The sequence below is a fragment of the Pongo abelii genome, chromosome 16, assembly GCF_028885655.2.
Source record: "Pongo abelii isolate AG06213 chromosome 16, NHGRI_mPonAbe1-v2.0_pri, whole genome shotgun sequence".
In the NCBI taxonomy this organism is placed as follows: Eukaryota; Metazoa; Chordata; class Mammalia; order Primates; family Hominidae; genus Pongo; species Pongo abelii.
This window is the reverse complement of record NC_072001.2, coordinates 17,963,936-17,988,988: the sequence shown is the minus strand read 5'-3', so window position 1 is coordinate 17,988,988 and position 25,053 is coordinate 17,963,936. Positions and strand designations below refer to the sequence as shown.

The window sequence follows — 25,053 nt, the reverse complement described above, 5'->3', positions numbered from 1 at the left end:
AACAGGAGGGTAACTGTTGATGTTCTGTGCTGAAGGTGATTAACAGAAGTTAATGAAATATAGAAAAACACCACATGAAGCTAATAATGAAGATCTCCATTGTGTATTGAGAGTGGATCCATCAGCAATGCAGTGAACACATGCAACTTACTGTGCACTAATCATGAAATAAAGATATATCATGATGAACTGAAAATTGAAAGGAACTGTGAATATTCAACAGGCTGGTTGCAGAAATTTCTGAAAAATCATGATATTAACATTTTAAACATTTGTGGTGCTAGGGTCGGGCATGGTGGCCCATGCCTGCAATCCCAGCACTTTGGGACGCCAAGGCAGGCAGATCACCTGAGGTCCAGAGTTTGAGACCAGCTTGGCCAATGTGGTGAAACCCCGTCTCTACTAAAAATACAAAAATTAGCTGGGCGTGGTGGCGCGTGCCCGTGATCCCAGTTACTCGGGAGGGTGAGGCAGGAGAATCAGTTGAACCCAGGAGACGGAGGTTGCAGTGAGCTGAGATCATGTCATTGTACTCCAGCCTGGGCAACAAGAGTGAAAAAATCTCTCAAAAAAAATAAAAAATAAAAAAGATTTGTGGTGATAAAGCATCTCCTTTTTTTTTTTTTTTTTTTTTTTTTTTTTTGAGACAGGCTTTCACCATATTGGCCAGGCTGGTCTCGAGCTCCTGAGCCACCGCACCTGCCCTAAAGGCATGAATTTCTTACCAGTTCATTATTATGCTAACAGAAAGGCATGGATATCTAGGGACATCTTTTCTGATTGGTTTCACAAACATTTTGTAGCAGTAGTTGGTGCTTATTTCAGGGAAGCTGGACTGGATGATGACTGTTCCTCCTTAAAACTCTTCAGCTCATCCTGCAGCTGCAATTTTATCAAAAATAATGTTTATGCTGTGTGCTTTCCCTGAAGTGTGACTTCACTGCCATGTGACCAGGGAATCCCTAGATTGATGAAGAGTAAACATAAAAACACTTTCTTGAACAATACGCTGGCAGCTGTGAATAGATGTATGGGTGTGAAAGGGTTTCAAAAGGAGTGAAGGATGCCATATGTGCAGTTGTCAGGGCCTGCAACACAGTGACTAAAGGTACAGCTGTGCATGCCTGGCACAACTTCTGACCTTCAACTGTATTCACTGATGATAATGAACAAGGTGGTGATTTTGATGGCTTCTTCAGGAAAGTGAGAAAAATATGTAACATCCTTACATATGCAAAAAATATACCTTCAGTTTGTCAGTAAGCTGGAAGAAGTGGATAACAAGAAAGCTTTTAATATCGACAAAGAGGCTCCGGTTTCTTCGTTCACCCATGGTGATAGAGCTGACATTGATCTGAATCAGGGTGATTGTGATAATGAAGACGACATTAACACTGCAGAAAAAATACCTATAGATGACATGGTTAATGGTATGTGACGGGTTTACTGAAGGACCAGAACAGTGTTCATTCATAACAGAAAAAGAAATCATGTCAGTTTATAAAATGAGAGCCTTGGGCTGGGCACAGTGTCTCACGCCTGTAATCCCAGCACTTTGGGAGGCCAAGGCGGGCAGATCACTTGAGGTCAGGAGTTCAAGAACAGCCTGGCCAACACAGTGAAACCCTGTCACTACTGAAAATACAAAATTAGCTGGGCCTGGTGGCAGGCGCCTGTAATCTCAGCTACTCGGGAGGCTGAGGCAGGAGAATCATTTGATCCTGGGAGGCGAAGGTTGCAGTGAGCCGAGATCACACCACCGCACCCCAGCCTGGGTGACAGAGCGACACCCCATCTCAGAAAATAAATAAATAAATAAAAGGAGATCCTTCTAGACAATACTCGTTGTTAATGAGACAGATGACTTTAGAGGAAACATTTTAAAAAGCCATCCCTCAGAATGCCTCTTTATTCCTAGAGGACTCCCTGGAATTCTTATCAACTGCTTCTGATGATGTTTCTGCTTACTTTTTTTTTTTTTTTTTTTTTTTTTTGAGAAGGAGTCTCACTCTGTCGCCTAGGCTGGAGTGCAGTGGCACGATCTCGGCTCACTGCAAGCTCTGCCTCCCGGGTTCACACCATTCTCCTGCCTCAGCCTCCTGAATAGCTGGGACTACAGGCGCCTGCCACCATGCCCGGCTAATTTTTTGTGTTTTTAGTAGAGACGGGGTTTCACCGTGTTAGCCAGGATGGTCTCGATCTCCTGACCTCACGATCTGCCCACCTCGGCCTCCCAAAGTATTAATTTTTTTTTTTTTTTTTTGAGATGGAGTCTTGCTGTGTCACCCAGGCTGGAGTGCAGTGGCCTGATGTTTGCTCACTGCAAGCTCCGCCTCCCAGGTTCACGTCATTCTCCTGCCTCAGCCTCCCAAGTAGCTGGGACTACAGGCGCCTGCCACGATGCCCGGCTAATTTTTTATAATTTTTTAGTAGAGATGGGGTTTCACCATATTAGCCAGGATGGTCTTGATCTCCTGACTTTGTGATCTATCCGCCTCGGCCTCCCAAAGTGCTGGGATTACAGGGGTGAGCCACAATGCCCAGCCAAGTATTAAATTTCTTATTTGAAAAATCTCCCCTCTCCAAAGATCTCCCAGTGTTTCTGCAGAGGTCTCTACTTAGGTAAAGAGAAGAAGCAATTCTCGGCCGGGTACAGTGGCTCACGCCTGTAATGCCAGCACTTTGGAAAGCAAGGTTGGTGGATTCCTTGATCCCAGAAGTTCAAGATCAGCCTGGCCAACATGGTGAAACCCCATCTTTACCAAAAATACAAAAATTAGGCATGTGTTGTGGAGTGCACCTGTAGTCCCAGCTACTCGGGAGGCTGAGGTAGAAGGACCGCTTGGGCCTGGGAGGTCAAGGCTGCAATGAACCAAGGTGGTGCCACTGCACTCCAGCCTGGGGAACAGAGTGAGACCCTGCTTAAAAAAAAAAAATTATTTGTGAGGGTGAAATTTAAATGCCTTTGATTGTGCATAGCTATCAGTTATTCCTTGTTTTAATATTTAGTTTATTTGAAATATAACACATATAGAAATGTACATAAAACAAAACACAGGGCCAGGCCCGGTGGGTCAGGCCTATAATCCCAGCACTTTTGGAGGCCGAGGCGGGCGGATTACTTGAGGTCAGGAGTTTGAGACCAGCCTGGCCAACATGGTGAAACCCCATCTCTACTAAAAATACAAAAATTAGTCGTATGTGATGGTGCATGCCTGTAATCCCAGATACTTGGGAGGCTGAGGCAGGAGAATCGCTTGAACCTGAGAGGCAGAGGTTACAGTGAACCAAGATCGCGCTACTGCACTCCAGCCTGGGCAACGGAGTCAGACGCTGTCTAAAAAAAAAAAAAAAAAGTCTGGGTGTGGTGGCTCATGCCCGTAATCCCAGCACTTTGGGAGGCCGAGGCAGGCAGATCACCTGAGGTCAGGAGTTCGAGACCAGCCTGACCAACATGGAGAAACCCCGTCCCTACTCAAAGTACAAAATTAGCTGGGCGTGGTGTTGCATGACTGAAATCTCAGCTACTTGGGAGGCTGAGGCAGGAGAATCGCTTGATCTGGGAGGCGGAGGTTGTTGTGAGCTGAGATCATGCCATTGTACTCCAGCCTGGGCAACAAGAGCGAAACTCCGTCTCAAACAAACAAAAAACAAAACAAAAACAAAAAACACAGTGTAACATGTTATTATAAAGTCACTGTTCAGGGACCAACTTGCCCACTCCTGTGCCTCTAGAGGGAAGCTCCCTCCCACTGTTCTTTAGAGTTTTATATCTTAAGCACAGGAGTCAACAAACTAGGCCTATGCATCACATCTGGCACCCAGCCTTTATTTTTTTGAGATGGCGTCTCACTCTGTCACCCAGGCTGCAGTGTGGTAGCACAATCTCAGTTCAATGCAACCTCCGCCTCCCGGATTCAAGCAATTCTCCTGCCTCAGCCTCCTGAGTAGCTGTGATTACAGGTACGGGCCATCATGCCCGGCTAATTTTTGTATTTTTGGTAGAGACGGGGTTTCGCCATGTTGGTCAGTCTGGTCTCGAACTCCTCATGTCAGGTGATCCACCTGCGTTGGCCTCTCAAAGTGCTGGGATTACAGGCATGAGCCATGATGCCTGACCCAGCCTTTTTTAAAATGAAGGTTTTGGCTGGCGTGGTGGCTCACGTCTCTAATCCCAGCACTTTGGGAGGCCAAGGCGGGTGGATCACCTGAGGTCAGGAGTTCGAGACCAGCCTGGCCAACATGGTGAAACCCCATCTGTACCAAAATACAAAAATTAGCTGGGCGTGATGGCAGGCACATGTAATGCCAGCTACTCAGGAGGCTGAGGCACGAGAATCACTTGAACCCGGGAGGCGGAGGTTGCAGTGAGCTAAGATCACACGATTGCACTCCAGCCTGGGCAACAAGAGCAAAACTCCATCTCAAAAAAAAAAAAAAAAAAAGGATGTCCTTTTTTGTCTCTCAACCCCGTGTTTTATTTTTTTTTATTTTCAGACAGGGTCTCGCTCTGTTGCCCAGGGTGGAGTGCAGGGGCCCGGTCTTAGCTCACTGCGGCCTCAACTTCTCTGGCTCACATGATCCTCCCACCTCAGCCTCCCAAATAGCTGGGACCACAGGTGGGTACCACCATGCCCGCCTAATTTTTGTATTTTTTGTAGAGATGGGATTATGCCATGTTGCTCAGGCTGATCTCTACCTTCTGGGCTCAAGTATCTCTCTGCCTCCACCTTCCAAAGTGCTGGGATTATAGGCGTGAGCTACCATGCCCAGCTCTGCTTTAATTTAAAGTGTATTACATTTGATATTAGTACAGCCCCTTCAGCTCTTTTTTGGTTACTATTTTAATTGTATCTCTGTATACTTTGACTTTCAATCCGTTTCTGTATTTAAAATATTTATCTTGTAGATAGCACATTGGTGGATCATATTTTGTTTTTTAATCCTTTCAGCCAGTCTGCTTTTCTTTCTTTCTTTCTTTCTTTTTTTTTTTTTTGAGACAGAGTTTTGCTTTTGTTACCCAGGCTAGAGTGCTATGGTGCGATCTCAGCTCACTGCAACCTCTGCCTCCTTGGTTCAAGCGATTCTCCAGCCTCAGCCTCCTGAGTAGCTGGGATTACAGGTGCGTGCCACCAGGCCTGGCTAATTTTGTAATTTTAGTAGAGACACGGGTTTCTTCATGTTGGTCAGGCTGGTCTTGAACTCCTGACCTCAGGTGATCCACTGCCTCGGCCTCCCAAAGTGCTGGGATTACAGGCGTAAACCACCACGCCCGGCCAAAGTGGTGGATTTTTTTTCTCAGGAAATCTATTCCATTCTTTTTCCAGAAACCAAATTTGTACAAGTTAACTAAAATAAATATTTATACTCTAATTTTTTTGTTCTGAGGTCTTATTGAGTTTTTAGAATTTTATCTTTACATGTTTAGAAAAATTAGAAAATATAGATAAAACATAACCAACAAAATAATAACATCTTTCCTTCTGTTCAAAGTTCATTACTATTAGCCGAGTGCAGTGACTCACACCTGTAATCCCAGCATTTTGGGAGACTGAGGCGGGCGGATCACTTGAGCCCAGGAATTCGAGACCAGCTTTGGCAACATGGCAAAACCCTGTCTACAAAAAATACAAAATTAGCCAGGCGTGGTTGCACGTGCGTGCAGTCCCAGCTACTGGCAAGGCTGAGGTGGAGAACCACCTGAACTCAGTAAGTCAAGGCTGCAGTGGTGCAGCCTCTGTCCCCCAGGCTGGAGTGCAGTGGTGCAATCTCGGCTCACTGCAACCTCCGTCTCCTGGGTTCAAGTGATTCTCCTGCCTCAGCCTCCCGAGTAGCTGGGATTACAGGCACGCGCCACCACACCCAGCTAATCTTTGTATTTTTAGTAGAGAAGCGGGTCTCATCATGTTGGCCAGGCTGGTTTTGAACTCCTGACCTCAAATAATCCACCTGCCGCGGCCTCCCAAAGTGCTGGGATTACAGGCATAAGAAACCACACCCGGCCGGTATTTTTCTTTCTTAGAGGCAGGATCTCACTCCCAGGCTGGAGTGCGGTGGCACGATCTCAGCTCACTGTAGCACTGACCTCCCAGGCTCTGGCGATTCTCCTCTCTCAGCCTCCCGAGCAGCTGGGATCACAGGTGTGTGCCACCACACCTGGCCAATTGTTAAATTTTTATTTTTATTTTTTAGAGATGGGGTCTTGCTATGTTGCCCAGTCTGGCAACATGGGATCCTCCAACTCCCGGCTTCGAGGGATCCTCCCTCTTCGGCCTCCCAAAGGCTGAAAATTACAGACATGAGCCAGCATGCCCAGCCTATATTGTTTTATATTTCTTCAATTTTGTTTTGTGGTCGCTGGAGGTCTGTTTCCTTCTTGGATTCCCTGCACAGTGCTTCCACAGCTGCTCCGTGTAATCTGCCCAAGACTTTTGCTGTGTTCAGTTGAACACACAGGAGGAAGCTCTGCAGGCCCAAGCGAGCCAACCGCACAAAGATCTGTTCTCATACCCAGGGGAGCTGGTCTCCCCACTCGACCCGCGCCCTGGATAGCTCCAGTTTGTGTGAGCGCGACCACCTGCCGCCGCGTGATTAAGAGCGCTCTGGGCCAAGCAGTCTCCCGTGGGAGTGCTGGCGTGCGGAAATCCCGCCTTCCGGCGCCCGCTGTTGGCCTTGGCGCGGCCAGGGCGCTCCAAATAGGAAGATAAGCGGGATTGCTGGAAGCGGGAGAGTCGGGAGGAGCAGCGAAGGGCTCCTCTTCCCCATTGGCTGCGCCCGCGGAGCAGCCTCGTTGCGATTGGCCTTACGAAGGGGGGCGGCAGTCCCGCGTCGGCCCGCCCCTCGGCCGCGAGAAGCGCCGGGATCGCAGGCGCCGGCTGAGCCAGCGGCTCCTGGGAGGCTGCGTCCGCACGTCGGCGGGGTGAGGCCACTGGGCCCTGCGCGTCAGGTCCTGGCCTGGGGCACCTGGGCGGCCGGTGGCGGGGGCGGTGCGGGCGCGGGGCTGGTGGGCGGCGGAGCCCGGGAGGCGGGCGTGGACGCGCTGACCGCCCGCGGCGCAGCCTCGGGCCTCTCTCCATCTCTTAAGTGGTGGCGGCTGTGGGTTTTTCTGCAGGCGATCCTTTTGAGTGATTTGTTTCACGCACGCGCCCTGCTGTGGGGTAAAGCGGCAGATTCATGCTGCTGTCATTTGTCGTTAAAACGATGGGCTTGTGTGTACCTTTTGGATTTGAGGGCAGGGAGATGACATTGTGACTTGGCTTCCTGTGACCGTCCATTCTCAAGGTCTCGTCAGCGTGGTGCAGAAACTCGGCACACCCTGCCTACCTTGGAAGGAGGCTTTCCCTTCCCCACCTCCCTCTCCCTCCATCTCTTCCCTCTTTCCCTCTCTCCCTTTCACTCCCCTCCCCAGCTCTTCTCTCCCCCCTTTCTGTTCTGTCTCTCTCTCTTTCCTTTTCTGCATTAAACCTTTCGGAAGTGTCTTTGTAAACTATTAAAAAGCGTTAGGTCTTCAACATGTACGTTTACTTTGCAGGCCTGAGACCTGGGAGGAAGCTGGAGAAAAGATGCCCTCTGAATCTTTCTGTTTGGCTGCCCAGGCTCGCCTTGACTCCAGATGGTTGAAAACAGATATACAGGTGGGGTTTGACATGTGTTTTTGTTGGTGTGTTTCTGCTTCCATGTTTAAATTTCTCATGTAAGGCTTTTTTTAGGGTATGAAAGGGAAAGTCAGTTGTATCTTGCTGTATTGAGGAGCAGGTTTGTTTCCTTTAACTTAAAATGTTAACAGTCTTTATGGATGTTTTTGTAGATCGTGCAAGGCTGCCTTTTAATTAGTTTCTTGCAAGTGCACGAAACTTGAGATCTATTAATAGGCAAAATTTTTTTCCTATTATTACTGGTTAAGAAATCTGCCACACTCCTAACCATATCATGGTGACTGTTGTTTGTTACTGATAGTTTTTGAGCTGTTGAGTTAACTGTGGAGGGGAAAATTGGAGAAGTAAGTTGCAGTAATTATGGCTGCTAGGAACTCACTCATTATGAGGCCTTGTGTTTGTGTTTCTGGAGAGAGGAGTTAGTTCATTTGAGCTGTTTGTTTTGTATTTCTAACTCCTTATTGAGAGGAGTGCTCAGATTTTCACATCAAGAATATGAGGAAACAGTGTTGGCCTTAGGTCCTAATTTTTTGATTTAATGGGGTAATTGCAAGCTTGTCAGGACGTTATTAAATAAATAACAGTAATATTTCGATAGACAATTCTTTACACCTAATCTACTTTTATTTGGAAATAGCTTGGAAAAACTACTTTTGGAACTCCTTATCAGCAGCAAAAAGAAGTGTTTGAAATATTTTGTGTGTGTCTGTGTATTTTCCTACTCCCTAAGGTTAACCATTTCAAGTATTAAGTAATCTGCCTTGACTGTTCATCAAAAGTGGTGTAGGCTGTTAAGCAGTAGTTGATCATGGATACTTACACTGAAGTGTTATTGCCCCTTCCTAATTTTTCCTTTTGTTTTTAAACAGGTATTGAGTGTTGGTAGATATGAGAGTCCAGTGTTTAGAACTGTGTTGTGTGGCCGGGCACAGTGGCTCACGCCTGTAATCCCAGCAGTTTGGGAGGCCGAGGTGGGTGGATCCCCTGAGGTCAGGAGTTGGAGACCAGCCTGACCAACATGGTGAAACCCCGTCTCTACTAAAAATACAAAATTAGCCAGGCACGGTGGTGTATGCCTGTAATCCCAGCTACTCGGGAGGCTGAGGCAGGAAAATCGCTTGAACCTGGGAGGCAGAGGTTGCAGTGAGTCAAGATCACGCCATTGCACTCCAGCCTGGGCAATGAGAGCAAACCTGTTTCAAAAAAAAAAAAAAAACTGTTGTGGATGATGGGATTGTTATTCATAGTGTAATGTTACATAAGACAGAGCACAGAGAATTGGGTCAAGAATTGGTGTAGTTACTCTTTGGGTTTGCTTCTCTTTAAACATGTCCTTTGATTCAGCTATAATGGTCTGTTTTTGTCATTTTAAGTGGATGGGAGAGGTGAGAGATGAGTACTTTCATATTTCTGAAATCCTGAGATTCAGGCAAAGTTGTTTTAATAATTGTTTTTATATTAGTGTCTATGTATTTTGAGAAACATTTTAGAGTAAAGGACTTTACCTAATAAAATTTTTTTCTTAATAATTGTAATTTAATAACTGCTAAATATGAGTTCTAGTGTCTTGATCTAAAACCAGTTTAATGCTGAATTGAGTTCCTATGATGGGTTAGGCAGATAACCCAGGGAGGCACATTTATGTCTTAGAGGGCCTGTTGTTTTGATTTATTAAGTTTAATACACAGTACTTGGTCCTTGTTACACATTTCCAATATGATTAGAAAGTCTTTTTTTTTTGAGACGCAGTCTTGCTCTGTCGCCCAGGCTGGTTGCAGTGGTGCAATCTTGGCTCACTGCAAGCTCCGCCTCCCGAATTCAAGTGATTCTCTCCACCTCAGCCTTCTGAGTAGCTGGGATTACAAGTGTGAGCCACCATGCATGCCCGACTAATTTTTGTATTTTTAGTAAAGACGGGGTTTCACCGTGTTGGCCTTAGAGGGCCTGTTGTTTTGATTTATTAAGTTTAATACACAGTACTTGGCCCTTGTTACACATTTCCAATATGATTAGAAAGTCTTTTTTTTTTTTTTTTTTTTTGAGACGCAGTCTCGCTCTGTCGCCCAGGCTGGAGTGCAGTGGCATGATCTCGGCTCACTGCAAGCTCGGCCTCCCGGGTTCACACCATTCTCCTGCCTCAGCCCCCAGAGTAGCTGGGACTCCAGGCACCCGCCACCATGGCCGGCTAATTTTTTGTGTTTTTAGTAGAGACGGGGTTTCACCATGTTAGGCAGGACGGTCTCGATCTCCTGACCTTGTGATCTGCCCACCTCGGCCTCCCAAAGTGCTGGGATTACAGGCGTGAGCCACTGCGCCCAGCCTCTGCTTACCTTATAAAATAAAACAGGATACAGTAACCTTTTAATCAAAACACAGCATCATAGATGGAGACACAAAGCCCGACGTTGTTATTACTGTTTTTTTATCAGCCGGTACAAGTATTCTAGTGATGGTACTGTGCTGCTTAGCTACCCTGAACACACTACTTTCTCACTGTGTTAAGGGTATGTCACATTTTTACTGTTAAGTACTTATGTGTCAATAAGTGTAAGGAAATGTTTGCCTATCAGTAGCATATAAATTCAGAGGCAGGAATGATGGTAATGCCAAACAACCACAGATATTCCACGTGGGTGGCTGAGATAATGACACTTTTGCTTTCTTACGGTTCACTGTACACAAACTTTGTGTAATGTAGAAAATAAATATTTTGTAAAATTACCTTCAGGCTACGTGTATAAAAGATGTATATAATACATAAATGAGTCTGGTGTTTCAACTTGGGTCCCATCCCCAAGATAACTTATTATGTAGATGCAAATATTCCAAAATATGAAAAATTCTGAATCACTTCTGATCCCAAGCATTTCAGATAAGCCATACTTAACCTGTAATTCAAGATGTATTTTACCCGTTTACCTGATCTAGATGCTATATTTTTGTTAGGTGTATATTAGCTTTATATGTACAGGCGTCAGTGACTATAAGACCTGGCTTTAAATTTAACCTTTTCCTTAATATTGGATGGGCCCCATATATTCTGTTGTATGTGTATATAAGGTAACACAAGTCCTTTTGTCTCCCCCAGTTCCTTTTGCATATGAGAAAACATAAGCCATTTTGTGCCTCTTGCATCATAAACCATAGTCTATTTTACTATGTGGTTTCCCATCTGGTTACTTTTGGGAGTACCAGATGGTCTCATAAAAACAGTGGGTTTTCCTGAAACTTTTGGATTAATATTGAACTTGTTTATCATCTTTTAGCTGTGCGGTCAGAGAAGAAATGCCTTAGAAAGCCAAGCAAGTGGCTTTTGGAATATACAGAAGAATATGATCAGATATTTACTCCTAAGAAAAAACAAAAGAAGGTACAGGAGCAGGTGCACAAGGTGTGTTGCAAAATTTCGGCAAACTTTCACTGGTCGTTAGGAAACTGAAATTTTATCTTCAGTGTCATACTTTAGCTTCATGAAATAATAATTTCCGTAACTGGGATCTTGTTTTTTATTCTCAGCTTCTAGCACAGTACTTAGGATTTAGTGGTTATTCAGGAAATATATAAATGAGTCTACATATTATATTTCTTTATGTATATATTTTTTCCTCTTTGTCTTCAAAGAGTATTTAATGACTTAGGAATATTGTTATGATTTTATCTTAAGTAAAAATATAGGATATAAAGTGAAATATATATAGTCTGATCCTAATTTCAAAAATAAATACATCTTATTTGTCTTATTTTTTAATTCAGTTTTTTTAAAATGAAGTATTTAGAGACATTTTGACATTCTACGCCTACATAGGTTAATATGTAGTTAAAAAATGGAACATTTTCCTTTATAATCAATTTAACAGACTTACATCTTATATAAGATCTGTTTATCTGACATCAGCTGTCTTTCAGATTTCACCAGTTATCCCCTAACCTTTACCTTTGGATTATTCATACCAGGACTCAGTCTAGGACTACTCATTGTAACTGGTTGTTATGGTTCTCAAATCCCTTTGAATTCAGAACAATCCCTTTTTTCATGATCAGGATCATGTCTATAAGAGAGTGACATGTAAAGTTATCTACTTCTCTATATTCGTGTAATTGCTTTCTCATAGGTGTCACTTAGATTTTCTCTATCTCCTGTTCTCTGTGAAGTGGAAGATAGAACCTATCAGTTTGATAGATTGAAGTTGAACATTTTTAGCTAGACTATATCAGAGATGATAATGTGTAATACATTGCATATTGAGGGTTTAAAAAAAAAGGAATATTTTATTCCCATCAGCCATTCCCTGACAGTTTGTTTTTTCTTTTTTAAAATTGAGACAGGGTCTTGCCCAAGCTGGAGTGCAGAGATACATGAACACAGTTCACTGCAGCCTTGACCTCCTGGGTTTAAGCAATCCTTCCATCTCAGCCTCCTGAGTAGTTGGGACCACAGGTGCACACTACCACACCTGGCTAATTTTTAACAACAAGTATTTTGTAGAGGCGATATCCCACTATGTTGCCCTTGCTAGTCTGGAATTCCTGGGCTCCAGTGATCTTTCTGCCTGAGCCTCCCAGAGTGTTGGGATTACAGGTGTGAGCTACCACGCCCAGCTTCCCTGATGGTTTTTTGAAAACCCCAGTTGAAGATCTTTACCTATATTAATAATTTTATTAGAGGTTACAAAATGAAGACTTTCAGATTTTATTATTTTCTCTATTTTTATTAAGTGATAGTCTCTTTCATTAACTGGACTCTATTATTGTCCTGAAATACTTGAAAGGCAGAATAAGTGCTTCTTTCTTTCCCATTAATTACCAGTTGTAACATTAAGGAGTTCATTAGTAGTTGTTTTAATTGGAGACATTAGAGCAGTCTTTTTCCCCTGCCTTTGAATTATTGTTGTGGACTTATCAATATTATAGCTTCAGTGTATCTCAGTCAACTTCTTTTTTTTCTTTATTTAATTTTGGTTAAATATACATATATATAAAACATTTTATTATATTATCTTTTTTTTTTTTTTTGAGAGAGAGTCTCACTCTCGCCCAGGCTGGAGTGCAGTGGTATGATCTCAGCTCACTGCAAGCTCCATCTCCCGGATTCACACCTCCTTCTGCCTCAGCCTCCCATGTAGCTGGGACTACAGGTGCCCGCCAGCACGCCTGGCTAATTTTTTGCATTTTTAGTAGAGACGGGGTTTCACCGTGTTAGCCAGGATGGTCTCGATCTCCTGACCTCGTGATCTGCCCGCCTCGGCCTCCCAAAGTGCTCGGATTATAGGCATGAGCCACAGCGCTGGGCCTGTTTTATCCATTTGTAAGTGTCCAGTTCAGTGGCATGAAGCACAGTTACATTGTTGTGCAACCATCTCCACCATCCATCTCAATAATTTTTTTCATCTTTCCAAACTAAAAGTCAATACCCATTAACCAATAACTCCCTTTTCTGCTCAACCCCTGGCAATTGCCATTCTATGTTCTGTCTTAAGAATTTTCTTATTCTGGATACCGCATATACTTGAAATCATATGATATTTGTTCTTTGTGTCTAAGTAATTTCCCTTAGCATACATAATGTCTTCAAGGTTCATCCACTTTTTGTAGCCTTTGTCAGAATTTCATTCCTTTTAAAGTGCGTTATTCTTTTTGACACTTAAATTACAACAATTTTGGCCTGTGGACTCTAATTTTATTTTTTGTTCTTAGGTAAGTTCCCGCTGTGAAGAGGAAGGCCTTCTAGCCCGAGGTCAATCTAGTGCTCAGAACAAGCAGGTGGACGAGAATTCTTTGATTTCAACCAAGGAAGAGCTTCCAGTTCTTGAAAGGGAGGCTCTGTAGACCAGGCGCAGTGGCTCACGCCTGTAATCCCAGCACTTTGGGAGGCCGAGGCGGGTGGATCACGAGGTGAGGAGATGGAGACCATCCTGGCTAACATGGTGAAACCCTGTCTCTACTATAAATACAAAAAATTAGCCGGGCATGGTGGCGGGAGCCTGTAGTCCCTGCTACTAGGGAGGCTGAGGCAGGAGAATGGCGTGAACCCAGAAGACTGACCGTGCAGTGAGCGGGGATCCCATGACTGCACTCCAGCCTGGGTGACACAGCAAGACTCTGTCTCAAAAAAAAAAAAAAGGAGGTTCCATTTTTGGAGGGCCCCTTGGCTCAGTCAGAACTTGGAGGTGGACATGCTGAGTTGCCACAGCTGACCTTGTCTGTACCTGTGGCTCCGGGAGTCTCTCCACGGCCTGCCCTTGAGTCTGAGGAATTGCTAGTTAAAACGCCAGGTAAGGTGTGGTTGGGGTCTCAGTATTTGAGCAGATATGATTAGAGGAAGCAGGAGATTTTAGTATGTTTTGATGTAAAGCCAACATTGTATCTATATACAATAAACTACCCCCTTTTTTCCTGGGAAATAGTTACAATGATGGCTAATTAGATATAGTTACTATGAATTGTAGCACGCTATCAAGGAGACGTATTTTTGATAACTATGCTCCTTGCTCCAGTGTTGCTCTTCATGATTGTTGATCAGCCACTGTGTAAATTACAACCAGGATAACAGGGCTTCAAGAGGGGCACCGCACATTAGTGGAATAAGCACTGTGCTTCAAGTGCTGGCTCCACCAGTCCTTGTGTTACTTGGGAAGTTGTTTAGTCTCTGAACTTGTTTCCTCATCTATAAAATGGAGATCATAATGTATTAACGTATGATGTTATACACCTGACCACATAGTAATTACCAGTTCATTCGAAGTTAATTACCAGTTACTTCTCACTTGATCATTCTTTATAAATCACCTGAGGAGAGTTGGATCTAAACATATTGTCTCTAATTCACCTTGTAACTATTGAATATTATAGGCAGTCAAGGAATGGGAAGAATCCTCTTTTCTGTACCCCTTTAAATTTTGGATGTAACTTTTTTACATCATCAACAGGAGCTTTTGATGTTATTCCTTAAAGAAATGATTCCAATTGTGCTTAAACTAGTTGGGTATAATTAAAAAGATTTTTGAAAGAATAGTAAAGATAGTTGTTGTTTCAGTACCTATTATGTGCCAAACTCGATTTATTAAGTCAGCTCTTTTATATAATTCTTGAGTGATCCTCTGAATTATCTTTTACCTATTGAATTTTATTTTCTTAGGGGGAGAGCAGAAACTGTAATCGTGGTCCATTTATGACCATTATCCAAGCTCTATTTCACTCCTCCTTATTTTGTCCTCACCAACAATCAGTTGTCATAAAGATAGTTCTGTCCTTTTGATTTCTCCCTTAGTTATTTTGTGATTTAAAGTCAACACACACACATCCCTCACATTAGTTTGTGTTTGCATTGAGAACTGTTTACTTGTTTTGTTTACTAATATTTTATAATCAAATTACCATCCTGCCTCTTCCCATAAGATGATGGAGAAAACATCAAAAACATTGAGATTCACTTTGTGTGGTATACAGATTTTTAAAAAATTAACTTGTGCCCAGTTTCTAAATCATTTAATATAAAGATACATGCATTTCAGGACTTTATGAAAGTAAACATCAAAGAAAACCAACTAAGAAACTTCTTGAATCCAATGATTTAGACCCTGGATTTATGCCCAAGAAGGGGGACCTTGGCCTTTCTAAAAAGGTATGTTATTTTTGTAAGTTCTAAAAGAAATAAACTCAGGAAATGAGGAATTTTAAAAATGACATTTTGAGTAGTAGTTATAACATTGATGTACATACATATAGAAATTAGTGTGTGTGTCAGCAGGCATACATGATCTGAGATTTCCTACAGGAAAGGCTGTTTTGCAGTTGTGTAACCATGTATGTGTATAAACTGGTTTCAGGTGTCCTTTCCAAGTGAAAAAAATTTTAAAATGCTTTTAAGATTAAGTTTGTGTTTGTTATAATTTCTTTTCTGGGTTCAAATCCTCTTAACTGTTTTCTACTAAACTACTATCTCAAACATCACTAGTCTATTCTATCCTATTGCCATGTCATTGTAGCCCTTTTGTTTTTTTTTTGTTTTTTTTTTTTTTGAGACAGGGTCTGATTCTGTCACCCAGGCTGGAGTGCAGTGGCATAATTTGGGCTCACTGTAATCTCTGCCTCCCAGGCTCCCCAGATAATTTTTTGTATTTTTTTGGTAGAGATGGGGTATCAATTTTTTTGTGTGATTCACACTTTTTGTGTTTTATTCAAGAAATCTAGTGTGATGGCTTAAGCCTGTAATCCGGGGACTTAGGGAACCTGAGGCGGTAGGATTGCTTAAGCTCAGGAGTTTGAGACCAGCCTGGGCAATAAAGGAGACCTTGTCTCTACAAAACAAAACACAATGCCAAAAACACCAGAAAACGGCTGTGGTGTTGCGTGTCTGGTCCCAGCTACTCAGAAGGCTGAAGTGGTAGGATGTCTTGAGCCCTGGAGGTCAAGGCTGCAGTGAGCTATGATTGCACTATTGCACTCCACCCTGGGTGACAGAGCAAGACCCTGTCTCAGTCAGTCAATCAATCAGTGAAATCTTTGTGTACCCCATGGACACAAACGTGTTCTTCCTGTGTTTTGTTTTAGGAGCTTTTTGGTTCTGATTTCACATATAGATGTTTGTTCCATCTTGAATTTTTGAGACAGAGTTTTGTTCTCCCCCATATTGATGTCCAGTTGTTTTACCACCATTTACCAAAAAATCCCTGATATTGGCTGGGCGTGGTGGCTCACACCTGTAATCCCAGCAGTTTGGGAGGCCAAGGCGGGCAGATCACTTGAGGTCAGGAGTTGGAGACCAGCCTGGCCAACATGCTGAAACCCCATCTCTACTAATAATACAAAAAAAAAAAAAAAATAGCTGGGTGTCGTGGTGTCTGCCTGTAATCCCAGCTACTCGGGAGGCTGAGACAGGAGAATTGCTGGAACCTGGGAGGCACAGGTTGTAGTGAGCCAAGGTCGCGCCACTGCACTCCAGCCTAGGTGACAGAGCCAGACTCTCTCTCTCTCAAAAAAAAAAAAAAAAAAATTCCCTGATATTTATCCTCACCATCTCTCAGATGCCTAATCTCTTTTAAGTATTAATTATGCTTAATAACTCTTTGTCACTGTTGAATTTTTACTTTTGGGGAGAGGGGATTGCCATTAAATTTGGGATCAGAGCAAGAGAAAATCAGAATTATTGGTTATGGCTAGCACCAAACTCTGGAGAAAAGTGCCTTCTTGTCTGTTTGGGAGTCTGTCCTGCCATCTGACCTGGCCTACTTCATTGTTGAAGTCCTGGTTACCCTGAGGTATATTTTGTCATAAGGCTAAAGCCATGATTCAGTTCCATTTTAGTTTACCAGGCACACCACCACCCTGTCTGCAGGTGGATTAATCAGTAACAGAATGAGAGATGATCTGTTCTGGTAGTGCTTTAAGGGTACTCTGGCTGAATGTATATCCACACTAGACTATATGTACACAGTAAGTCACTGGAATCTTAGTCACATCCTCTAAGAAGTTCTTTGGTCTTTTTCATTCTAAACAGAACAGTTTGATTTTTATTCATATGATATGATTCTTGTGTGTGTGCATGGGTGGGTGGGTGGGTGTGTGTGTGTGCTCTTTTATTTTAATTTATAAAATTGATCAGAATAGAAATGAGAATATTTCCTGCATTATTCTCTGACTGTAGTTTGGGGAGCATTGTAATTATTTTATTCCACAGCTTTTGGGTAACTGTTAAACAATGAACTAATTTGTTATCTAAATGAAATGATTGGTATTTAAAAAAAATTGCAGAAATGTATTTTGTGGATTTGTCTAGGAGTCTCGTTTTGTTGAATTGGATACCTAACGTTTGCCCATTCATTTTACTTCACATGGTTAGACTTCTGATATATACTGAACATGAGGAGAATTGCAGTCTTATGATTTATTAATATGATAAAATGAGCATTGAGAAATTCACAGCTGTATTTTATTTTGTTTTAGTCCCAAGCATTAGAAACTCTACAGCAAGAATGGCCTTTATTTTTTATTTATTGATTTATTTGAAATGGAGTTTTGCTCTTGTTGCCCAGGCTGGATGCAATGGCGTGATCTTGGCTCACCACAACCTCCGCCTCCCAGGTTCAAGCAATTCTCCTACCCCAGCCTCCCAAGTAGCTGGGATTACAGGGATGTGCCACCATGCCCGGCTAATTTTTTGTATTTTTAGTAGAGACGGGGTTTCTCCATGGTAGTCAGGCTGGTCTCGAACTCCCGACCTCAGGTGATCCACCCGCCTCACCCTCCCAACATGCTGGGATTACAGTCGTGAGCCACCATGCCCGGACAGAAGGGCCTTTATTGTATTGACTTTTTGTGACCACTAAATGTTGTTTTACAGTTATGATGAGGAATATTATCATTCTTGTAGGAAAAGACAGTTGCTTGGGGTGAACTAATTCATACAAGTATTAGTAGTGGGTGAATCAAATGTTTGGCCCTTGATTAGACTCCTGATGTTGAGTATTTGTTTTGAGTTTTAATGTTGCTTTAATTTGGATTAATCTGAAGTCATTTTAAGTTGGAATGCCATTCAGTATTTCAGAACTGTTCAATGTACGGTTCACCAAGTAAACAGGTCTGTGTCAAATCTAATAGCTGTGAACACAATTGTAGGAAGATGGATTATTTTTCTTTCTTTTTTTTTTTTTTTTTTTTTTTGAGACTTGCTCTGTCTCCAGGCTGGAGCTCAGTGGTGCGATCTTGGCTCAATGCAACCTCCACCTCCTGGGCTCAAACAATTCTGCCTCAGCCTCCCGAGTAGCTGGGATTACAGGCATGTGCCCCCGCACCTAGCTAATTTTTGTATTTTTAGTAGAAACGGGGTTTCACCATGTTGGCCATGGTTGGCCAAGCTGGATTCAAACTCCTGACCTCAGATGATCTGTCCCCCTTGGCCTCCCAAAGTGCTGAGATTACAGGCATGAGCCACCGTGCCTGGCCAGGAAGATGGATTTTAAGTACAGGGTGCAGTGCAATAACATTGAACCTGTGGGTCTCTGGGTACATACCCCTTCTCTTTCTCCACTTCAGTCACAGAAAGCATAGTGTATTCACAGAAAGCATTGTGTACCTAGTCTATATAGTTTATATGTTGGAAATCTCTGGCCAGTCTTTATTGTGGTATTCACAGGTCTGTTGGAGTTTTTTTTGTTGTTGCTTTTTTTAAATTTTTGTTTTTGTTTCTGTTTTTTTGAGATGGAGTCTCTCTCCTTGCCCAGGCTGGAGTGCAATGGTGCGATCTCGGCTCACTACAACCTCCTCCCTCCGGGTTCAAGCAATTCTCCTGCCTCAGTCTCCCAAGTAGCTGGGATTACAGGCATGTGCCATCATGCCCGGTTAATTTTGCATTTTTAGTAGTGACGGGGTTTCTCCATGTTGGTCAGGCTGGTCTTGAACTCCCAACCTCAGGTGATCCACCCGCCTCAGCCTCCCAAAGTGCTAGGATTACAGATGTGAGCCACTGTGCCTGGTCTGTTGGAGCATTTTTAAATCTGATTCCTTTTCTCCCTGAAGTTTCTGTTTAACCCTTTACTGTGGTCATGTTGATTTTTTTAATTGCTAAAACAAGTCAAAAGTGTATATCCATAGCAGCTGACAATTTAGACTTTGGCATATAAGGTAAAGGGTTTATTTTTTTCATTCATCTGTAAATGGTGTTGTTTTCACTTATTTGTAATGCTTAAGAAGCTGGTCACCTGGAGAATGGAATAACTGAATCTTGTGCCGCATCTTTTTCAAAAGATTTTGGTGGAGGTGAGTATTTTTGAGATTTAAAGAATGTAATACAGTAGTAAGTTTGAAGCACTTTGTCCATTAACCACAAAAACTGTTTCATGTGTAAGCCAGACCAGTGAGGTACAAGTTTTCAAACTGGTTTGCCCAAAATCTGCTTCCTGAAACAGATAAAATATTCATAAATTGAACATCTACTCTACCAGAACTTTTAGTAGGAATGCTACCTGTAATCTCTCAAAAGCATTACAGAGAGTTCGGTTATTATCTATAGTATTCCTGTTTTATAGAAGAAAAGTGAAGATGAGCAAGGTAGCAAGGTCAGGGAACTAAATCCACACCTGACCAATTTCATGGTCATACTCCTGTCTTCTTATCCACCCCAGGTTTCCTCCTTGCCACTTCTGTCTTCCACTCTTCATTTGTCTGCCAATGCCATTTATTGATTAGTGTCATTTTTGAAACATCATTCCAAATTTGAGCACACTGCAGCAGACATGATCTGCCAGCAAAGAGTGTCATGGAGGCAAGATTATATTTCATGTGACCTACGATTATTAAACTTTCTAACAAGTAAATCTAGCAATATGTTAGCTTATTTAGCCATGTGGCAATTGTAATCCCATAGGTTGGTCAATTTGCTTGTAAGATTTAAAAATAGGCTGCTTTCAAAATAATATCAGGCCGATCATGGTGGCCCACAACTGCAATGCCAGCGCTTTGGGAGGCTGAGATAAGAGGATCACTTGAGGCCAGGTGTTCCACCCAGACCAGGCTTGGCACTTAGTGAGACCCTGTCTCTATCTACAATTTAAAAAACATCAGCTAGGCATGGTGGTGTATGTCTGTAGTCACAGCTGCTTGTTAAGCTGATGTGGGAGGATCCCTTGAGTCCTAGAGGTTAAGGCTACAGTGAGCTGTTGCTCACAGCAGGCACTGTAGCCTGGGCAACAGTGAGAGACCATGTCTCTTAAAATAATAGTAGTAATAATAATAACATCAGCTCTTTTCCTATACTTTTATATTTCATTTTTAAAATAAAACCTAAAACATGAACTTTATCCATTATAAATTTTGTGTAAGTGTTCCAGCTTATGAGAATTTCAAACCTTTCTGTTATGCTCATATTAAGTTGTCTTATAGTGTTAGGCTGCGAGCAGATTTGATGGCAGAGCTTCTCCAGCTCAAATCAGGCAGTCAAAAAAAGAGCTCACTGAGGCAGTCTTCAAAACTCCAGCTTTCATATTGTTAACTAGCAGAAATATCCTGGAATGTTTTATGAAATACCTCTTATATTCCTCTTTGTGTTTCTATAACACAGTTGAAATGTGTTTAATGGAAAGTGCAGGAGGGACTAGAAGAATTTCTTTTTTTTTTTTTTTGGTTTGAGACAGAGTCTGGCTCTGTCGACCAGGCTGCAGTACAGTGGCGCGATCTCAGCTCACTGTAGCCTCCGCCTTCTGGGTTCAAGCGATTCTCCTGCCTCAGCCCCCTCAGTAGCTGGGACTACCGGTGTACTCCACCACGCCCGGCTAACTTGTTTTGTATTTTTAGTAGAGACAGGGTTTCACCATGTTGGCCAGATGGTCTCAATCTCCTGACCTCGTGATCTGCCTGCCACAGCCCCACAAAGTGATGGGATTACAGGCGTGAGCCACTGTGCCCGGCCTCAACTCTCCATCTTAATCCTTTTTTTCTTTTTTTTCTTCTTGAGATGGAGTTTCGCTCTTGTTACCCAGGCTGAGTGTGGTGGCGTGATCTTGGCTCACTGCAACCTCTACCTCCTGGTTTCAAGTGATTCTCCTGCCTCAGCCTCCTGAGTAGCTGGGATTACAGGCATGCACCACCATGCCTGGCTAATTTTGTATTTTTAGTAGAGATGGGGTTTCACTATGTTGGTCAGGCTGGTCTTGAATTCCTGGCCTCATGTGATCTGCTGGCCTCAGCCTCCCAAAGTGCTGGGATTACAGGCTTGAGCCACGGTGCCCAGCCCTTAATCCTTAAATCATATAGTGATTGATATTATTGTCTCCAATCTTGAAGCCTAGGGAGTGCTATCTTTTCATGACTAGTAAAATGCATTTCCCCTTCATCTATAGGATTTAATTCCTTTGAGGAACTACAAGATTTGTCATTTCAATCACATAAATTAAAATTTCTGTAATAACCTATACACTTACTATTTAATCTGTATGAGGGAGAAGTTACATATATGTAGCCATTTCCCAACTAGTTATGTCATGATGAGTTAGTCTCAATTCTTATTTCCCCCATTTTCCTAATCCATAAAGCTGGAGAATTAAATGAGTTTTAAGGTTGGTTTTTATTCTAATAATAGGATAAGAGATTTTGGACATGTGTGTTATTAGCCAGCAGATAGCACCTATTTTCCTGTCATAGGCACTATCAAGATATTTGACAAACCAAGGACGCGAAAACGACAGAGGCATGCTGCAGCCAAGATGCAATGCAAAAAAGTGAAAAATGATGACTCATCAAAAGAGATTCCATGCTCAGAGGTATTACTCAGTTCCTGGTCTCTTCACCTTCTAAAGAGAAGCTACTTTTCACACCAGAGGCCACATCCCTGTTTCCCTTGAGTTTTCTTAAGAACACTATTCTACCGAAGTGGCTCATGGCCACAAGGCATCCTGGAGGAAAAGTAGAGCCTTATCCTAATAATAAGGCAAGGCACGTATTGCAACTGTCAATATGGTCTTTTTAAAAGATCATCACATCCTGTGCTGTAGGTGTCCAATCAAGTATATGTGTTTCATTGTTAAGTAAACTTGTAAAACCAGAGAGCACAATATCAACTCAACATGTGACCTGAAGGAACTTAGATACTGCCCTATAAAAGTTGAGACTGGCCAGGCACTGTGGCTCACGCCTGTAATCCCAACACTTTGGGAGGTCGAGGCGGGTAAATAACTTGAGGTTGAGAGTTTAAGACCAGCCTTGCCAACGTGGTGAAACCTCATCTCTACTAGCAATACAAAAATTAGCTGACTGGTGGTGTGCACCTGTAATTCCAGCTAATCAGGCAGAGGCACAAGAATCGCTTGAACCCATGAGGCAGAGGTTGCAGTGAGCCGAAATCATGCCACTGCACTCCAGCCTGGGTGACAGAGTGAGACTCTGTTTCAAAAGAAAAAAGTTGAGACTGCTGGCTGGGTGTTGTGGCTCATGCCACTCAGCTCTTTGGGAGGCTGAGGTGGGATGATCATTTGAGAACAGGGTTTCAAGACCAACCTGGGAAATACAATGAGACCTTGTCTCTATTTAAATAAAAAAAAAGTTGAGACTGCTGTGATCAGCGGGAAGATTTACTTGCTTATTTTTTGAGACCATCAGCTACTTAATCTTAGGACAATTTTTATGAATATCGACCTTCAGGAAACAAAAGATTTAAAACCATTTCCTTGTAAAGCATCAATGCAATCATGGATATGATCTTTGGGTTTCCAACTCAGGTTAAAAGAGAGTTAGAAGTCAGGTCAGCATCACACATTATGATGCAGAATGTTTCTTTCCAGGACGATTTGAATAGAATGCCCAAGAGGGGCATTATTTAGGAAACACTGACCTTGGAAGGACAAATAAGTAATCAAATAAACTTAAGAATGTTTTCTCTCCCTTAGTGAAACCTTAAAATGGAACAGCTCAGAAAGTTCCAGTGGAACAAACAGCCTCAGAGCAGTTAGTGGCAGGGCATGAGCCACCCACTACCCGCCCAATCACAGCAGGGTTAGAACTAACGTTGCATGCAGTCCCCCGAGTGATTGGCTGAACATCTGTAAGTGCTTAATGGCTAGACAAATAGCCCAGAGGGAGGGGGTCAAATGGAAGAGACATCAATAATACAGATGTGGGACATTGTTTTTTCTTTGCAAGGGAGAACTAATGCCTCACAGGACGGCCACAAGCCCCAAGGAGACTGTTGAGGAAGGTGTAGAACACGATCCTGGGATGGCTGCCTCTAACACAATGCAGGGTGAACGTGGTGGAGGAGCTGCACTCAAGGAGAATGTTTGACAGGTAGAGAAATATATGCCCACTTGTGTTTTCATTGCATGTTCATCTTTAAAGGGAAACCCACTCCATCTCTTTATGATAGTTTCTTGGTAGAATAACAGTGCTTTTGGATGATTCCAGTAGAGTCACTTTCTTTAAGGATTTGACCCTTTTTTCTTCCCACAAAGAAAGATACTTGGAGAAATAGTTTAGTGTTGGTGAACCACCTGTCCTTAAGGCCCGTGAAGGAATATATGCTGTGAAGCAAGTCTGAGATGGAATATGTGAATCTCTGGTTGCTTATTCAAATATAATTCTCCAGTACTTCTCATGGTGTCAGAATCTTTGGGTTTGTAAGGAACTTTTCAAGGGTAATTTTAGTTTTGAGATATTTTTCCTTTAACGTGGTGACTTTAGAAAGCCTATCATCTATATTTTATTTATTTAATAAATATTTATCCAGTATTTCCTATGTATGAAGTATTGTTCCAAGCACTTTATAAATATTACATTATTTAGTCATTGTAATAATCTCATAAGTAGAGTTCTGTGATTATCCCCATTTTGCAGATGAGGAAACTAAATTACAGACAGGATAAATAGCTTGCTTATATTCACGAGAGAAGCCTGGCCGTCTGGATATGGAGTCTCCCTCTCCTTTTTTTTAACCTTTAAGCTCCGTTGGACTTGGTTGGTTTAGAGTCTTAACCATTGTGCTGGATTGCCTCTCTGTGAGATAGGGGATTCCACTTTATTGTTAAAGAGCCTTTAAGTCTTTGTGAGTAGAGTCAATGACCATTTGAATTTTTTTTTTAATGGTCTTGATGTACCTATGTAATTCTTAAAATTTGGTATATAAAAACTTGAAGATAGGCAATGCGCAGTGGCTCATACCTACAATCACAGTGCTTTTGGAAGCTGAGGCAGCAGGATTGCTTGAGGCCAGGAGTTCTAAACCAGGCTGGGCAACACAGTGAGACCCCTGTCTCTATTTTTAAAAAATTTGTCTTTTTTTAAAAATTAGCCAGCTGCATTGGCTCATACCTGTAGCCCAAGAGGTCAAGATTACAGACTTTTAAATAAACAAAAAACTTGAGGATATTAGTTCTTTTTTAAGTTGAAACCATAGGCCGAGCACAGCACTAATCTCAGCACTTTGGGAGGCTGAGGTGGGTGGATCATTCGAGCCCAGGAATTTGAGACCAGCCTGGGCAACATGGTAAAACCCTGTCTCTGCCAAAAATATAAAAATTAGCCAGGCATGACAGTGCATGCCTGTAGTTCCCCTACTGGGAGACTGAGGTCATTGGATCACCTGAAGCTGGGGAGGTAGAGGCTTTAGTGAGCCATGGTCATGCCACTGCACTCCCACCTGGGTGACCGAGTGAGACCCTATCGCATAAATAATAAATAGTAATAGATAAATAAGTTGAGATCTCTAAAAAAGTAAACTCAGACCAGAAAATGTTATCGTGGCCAATATAATTTCAATTGAATTTCTTTGCCTGTTATCTTCACTATTACATACTTGGACCAGATCCCAAACAACAGTGTTAATCATCAAAAACAGTTATGCCCATTATTTACTTAGTGAGACAGGTCAGAGTGTAAATACATTTTGCAAAGATCATTTAATAAAAAGATTAAAGGT

The 25,053-nt window shown here is 42.5% G+C and overlaps 1 long non-coding RNA gene across 1 annotated transcript in view; it reads left to right on the top strand.

Annotated features, from left to right (window-relative positions):
- Nucleotides 1-6,861: 6,861 nt before the first annotated feature.
- LOC129050295 (uncharacterized) overlaps nt 6,862-25,053 on the top strand; it is a 50,758-nt gene continuing 32,566 nt past the window's right edge. Inside the window, exons 1-8 of the long non-coding RNA XR_008513922.2 lie at nt 6,862-6,946; nt 7,532-7,634; nt 10,922-11,046; nt 13,350-13,547; nt 15,167-15,276; nt 19,341-19,409; nt 21,789-21,907; nt 23,283-23,426. This is a non-coding gene — a long non-coding RNA (uncharacterized LOC129050295). The remainder of the gene's footprint in view (nt 6,947-7,531; nt 7,635-10,921; nt 11,047-13,349; nt 13,548-15,166; nt 15,277-19,340; nt 19,410-21,788; nt 21,908-23,282; nt 23,427-25,053) is intronic.